Raw genomic sequence first — 5,412 nt, 5'->3', positions numbered from 1 at the left:
CGCCTCACCAAACAGAACCACGACCTGGTAGAGCAGCTGAATCAAAAGAGTGCGGCGGTGAATAGCCAAGGAGAAGATCAAGAAGGGAACAGTGCGGAAAGGAGAAATAATGACGGACCACAAGAGAGTAACGCCCCAAGCAAACAAGTGCGACGGGACGCTAGCATCCCTTCAGTGACGGATACAGCTCCACAACCCATCATTGCGGAGATGCAGGCGATGAAGGAACAGATGGAAGTACTGATGAACGCTCTCAAGGGGCGAGTGTCCAGTGATCTTGACGACCTTGTCAACCGGACTGACTCGCCATTTACGGCATCCGTCAATTCCTTTCCCCTGCCAAGTAAATTCCGCATTCCAAGTATGGATAGTTATGACGGAATCAAGGACCCTCTCGATCACCTAGAGACCTTCAAGACCCTGATGCACCTTCAGGGAGTGGCAGACGCAATTATGTGCAGGGCGTTCCCTACAACCCTAAAGGGCGCAGCAAGGATCTGGTTCAGCCGGCTAACACCAAACTCCATCGGCACCTTCAAGGAGCTGAGCGCTCAATTCACTACGCACTTCATCGGAGGACATCGGTATAAGAAATCCACAGCTTGTTTAATGAACATCAAGCAGAGAGAGGAGGAGACGTTACGGGCCTACATATCACGCTTCAATAAAGAAGCGCTCTCGATCGACGAAGCCGATGACAAGATACTAGTGGCAGTGTTCACGAACGGGCTGAAGGGGGGTAAGTTTTTGTTTTCCCTATACAAAAACGACCCAAAGACCATGTCGGAGGTGCTTTACAGGGCCACCATGTATATGAATGCTGAAGACGCACTATTAGCCCGAGAAGACAGACCCAAGAAAAGAGACAGACAAGAGGACCCCCGACAGGACCAGGGGCGGAAGAAAGGACGGATGGGAGATCGGAGGGAGGAGAGACGTCCAAAACCAATGGGCGGAAGGTTCACAAGTTTCACTCCGTTGACCGCTCCGATAGACCAAGTCCTAATGCAGATTAAGGACGAAGGATCCCTGACGTTTCCGGGAAAGCTGAAGAGTGATCCCAACAAAAGGTCCAGAGACAAATATTGCCGCTTCCACCATGACCATGGTCACGACACGGCCGATTGCTACGACTTGAAGCAACAAATCGAAGCCCTTATCCGACAAGGGAAGCTGAAGAAGTTCGTCAGCAAGGAGAGAACGGAGCAACACCCACAAGAACAACACCCCCGTCGAGAAAACGAGCGACCAAGGCCCCCATTAGGGGAAATAAGGATGATAATTGGAGGAACAGCCGCAGCCGGATCGTCGAAAAAGGCCCACAAAACATACCTTCGGATGGTACAGAATGTCCAGTTGGCGGGTACAGTGCCAAAGATGGCAAGAAGGGAAGGCCCCATTATCGGGTTCTCGGAAGAGGATGCAAGACGCCTACACCATCCACACGACGATGCCCTCGTCGTCACCTTGCGGGCAGGCGACTACAACATCCACCGAGTGTTGGTCGACAACGGTAGTTCGGCCGACATCTTGTATTATCCGGCATTCCAACAAATGAGGATTGATAGGGAGCAGCTAATACCGACAAACGCCCCGCTCGTTGGCTTCAGAGGGAGTAGAATATTCCCTTTGGGCGCAGTCACGTTATCGGTGACAGTAGGAGATTACCCCCAACAAATCACCAAGGACGTAACATTCTTGGTGGTCGATTGCTTGTCAGCCTACAATGCTATTATTGGACGACCCACGCTCAACTCGTAGAAGGCGGCAACATCAACTTACCACCTGATGATCAAGTTCCCAACGGAGTATGGGGTAGGAGAGCTACGCGGAAGTCAAATTGCCGCACGAGAATGCTACGTAGCTATGATGGAGGTGGAAGACCAGATCCAGGCCTTGAACATAGAAGAACACCGAACGACGGCAAAACCTACAGAGAAGCTAGAGGAGATAACTCTCGACAGTTCCAATCCAGATCGAACCACCAAGATCGGAACGCTTGCCAAACCCGAAATCCGTCAAGAGCTCGTAGCATTCTTGAGGAGCAATAAGGATGTGTTCGCCTGGAGCCATGACGATATGCCAGGAATCGATCCCTCGGTCATGGTACACAAGTTGAATGTGTTGCCCTCATTCCCACCCGTCCGACAAAAGAAGAGAGTATTCGCCCCGGAACGAGACCAAGCAATAGCGGAAGAGGTCCGCAAACTCCAAGAGGCGAGCTTCATCAGGGAAGTCTACTACCCCGATTGGCTGGCGAATGTGGTAATGGTGAAGAAAACGAGCGGCAAATGGCGGATATGCGTGGACTTCACCGATCTTAACAAAGCATGCCCCAAAGATAGCTATCCCCTTCCAAGGGTCGACATCCTAGTAGACTCGACGACTCAACACCAATTGCTAAGCTTCATGGATGCTTTCTCGGGTTATAACCAGATCCGCATGCACGAGGACGATCAGGAGAAGACTTCGTTTGTAACCAGTCAAGGACTCTTCTGTTACAAAGTAATGCCATTCGGCCTGAAGAATGCAGGGGCAACATACCAGAGACTAATGAACAAGATGTTCGCACAGCAAATCGGGAGGAATGTCCAAGTCTATGTTGACGACATGCTGGTGAAGAGCCGGAAGGAGGAAGACCACTTGGAAGATCTCAAGGAAACATTCGCCACGCTTCGATCCTACAACATGAAACTTAACCCGGGAAAGTGCGCGTTCGGTGTAACGGCAGGTAAATTCCTAGGATTCATGGTATCTCAAAGGGGGATTGAAGCTAACCCGGACAAAATCCGAGCCATAATGGAGATGGCCCCCCCGAGAAACGTGAAGGAAGTACAGAGCCTTAACGGCAAGGTAGCGGCATTGAATAGATTCGTGTCGAGAGCGACGGACAAGTGTTTACCCTTCTTTCGAACATTGAAAAAGTCATTCGAGTGGACGAACGAGTGTCAGCGAGCCTTCGAGGAGTTAAAAACCTATCTATCTTCACCACCTCTACTGAGCCCCTCGCAACCAGGAGAAGAACTCTTCCTCTATTTGGCTGTCTCCCCGGTGGCCGTCAGCGCTGCCTTAATCAGAGAGGAGGACAGGGCACAGAAGCTCGTGTACTACGCCAGCCGGGCGCTCCGCGGTGCCGAGGAAAGATACCAACCTATGGAGAAACTCGCCTTTGCGTTGGTCATGGCGGCTCGCAAGCTCAAGCCCTATTTTCAAGCCCATACCGTGAACGTAATGACCGACAAGCCCTTGCGAAAGGCACTGAGTAATCCTGAAGCCGCGGGTCGACTGACGCTGTGGGCAATAGAATTGAGTGAGTTTGACATCAAGTACCGACCACGTGTGGCCATTAAAGGACAAGCTATAGCCGACTTCATAGCAGAGTTTACGCGGGACGCGGACAAGGGGGCAGAAGAACCCCCCCAGTGGAACATCTGCACCGACGGATCATCCAATAAGCAAGTCGGAGGAGCCGGCATAGTATTGCTGTCACCTGAAGGAGACAAGATTGAATGTATGGTCCGTCTCGACTTCCCCATTACCAACAATGAAGCAGAATACGAAGCGGTGGCAGCAGGACTCGACCTAGCCAAAGCCGCCGGAGCTGAAAGTGTGGTCGTGCATTGCGACTCTCAAGTCGTGACCAATCAAGTAAACGGAGATTATGAATGCAAAGGGGAAAGGTTGAAGAGATATCTTGATCAAGTAAGGGCGAGAGTCGACGGGCTAAAAGCAATGTTCGTCCAGATCCCCAGGGGAGAAAATGAGCTCGCCAATCGGCTAGCCAAAGCCGCTTCAGCAGAACATATGACGGCACCGAGTAATGTACTTTCCTTTGTTCAAATCTTTCCGCTAATAGACCCCGACAACATGCAGGAGATACGCTCCGAAAGAAACTGGACTACGCAGATAACTTCATACTTAAAGGACGGGTTACTGCCAGAAGAAAAGGAGGCAGCAAGTAAGCTAAAAGTCCAAGCGGCGAGATTCGTCTTAGTAAAGGATATTCTTTACAAAAGAGGTTTCTCCCGTCCTTATCTTAGATGCCTGGGGGCTGAAGAGGCAGACTACGTGATGAGGGAAGTACATGAAGGGATATGCGGGAACCATTCTGGATCGCGGTCGTTAGTGCACAAACTGGTACGAGCTGGGTATTACTGGCCAACCATGCAGAAGGATGCCGAATCCTACGTTAAAAGCTGCGACAAGTGCCAGAGGTTCAGCAATTTTATCGGACAACCAGCTGAAGAACTAACCCCTATAACGGCTCCATGGCCGTTCGCTCAGTGGGGACTAGACATCATGGGACCTTTCCCAACGGCGATAAGGCAGCTAAAGTTCTTGGTAGTGGGTATTGACTACTTCACAAAATGGGTAGAAGCGGAAGCTTTGGCCACCATTACAGAAAAGAACATTAGAAGCTTTGTCTGGCAGAGCATCGTATGTAGGTTTGGTATTCCTAGAGTTCTTGTCTCAGATAATGGGAGGCAGTTCGACAACGGCCACTTCCGGGATTTCTGCACACAACAAGGAATAAAAAACCACTACTCATCACCCGCCCATCCTCAGGCTAACGGCCAGGTTGAAGTCACGAACCGATCCATGTTAAAGATTATCAAGACTCGGCTCGAGGGGGCAAAGGGTATATGGCTAGAAGAATTGCCGAGCATACTGTGGGCATACAGGACAACGGCGAGGACTCCGACAGGAGAGACGCCATTTCGACTGACATACGGGAGCGAGGCAGTCATCCCAGCAGAAGTTGGGCTCACAAGCTACAGGGTTCACAACCATGAAGAGAGCAGGAATGACGAATCCATGAGGCTACAGCTGGACCTGATACATGAGGTTAGGTCGGCAGCAGAGCAAAGGATCGCTAGATACCAGGATCGCATGTCCAGACATTTCAACTCCCGGGTCCGACACAGAAACTTCCAAGTAGGAGACCTCGTACTCAGGAGGGTCATGGGCGCAACTAGAGACCCTACACAGGGAAAACTCGGCCCCAACTGGAAAGGACCTTATAGAGTTACGTCGTGGAAAAGGAAAGGAATATACCACCTGGAGACAACAGACGGAGAGAAGCTACCGCATCCACGGAATGCCGAGCATTTGAGGAAATATTACCAGTAATAGTGACACGACAACCAGTTTTTCTTTTAAGACTTTTTGGCATTATTAGCTTTTCTTTTAACTGTTTAACTATTTTTGCTACAATCTTGTCGTGCCTTTTTAAGCCCGGGGGGGCAGGCACTTTTCCTTTACGCATTTCTATCAACTTTGATTTTCTACTTGGATGTCATTACAATTGCCCACAAAATAACTGAGGTCCACCAAATGTACGGATGCAAAATAAAGTCCATAAGATGGACGGATCCTTCTAAAGGATGATCACTTGAAGTCCACAAGATGGAC

The sequence above is a fragment of the Quercus robur genome, chromosome 2 (assembly GCF_932294415.1).
Source record: "Quercus robur chromosome 2, dhQueRobu3.1, whole genome shotgun sequence".
In the NCBI taxonomy this organism is placed as follows: domain Eukaryota; kingdom Viridiplantae; phylum Streptophyta; class Magnoliopsida; order Fagales; family Fagaceae; genus Quercus; species Quercus robur.
The sequence above is the reverse complement of the archived record's forward strand: the minus strand, read 5'-3'. Positions refer to the sequence as shown.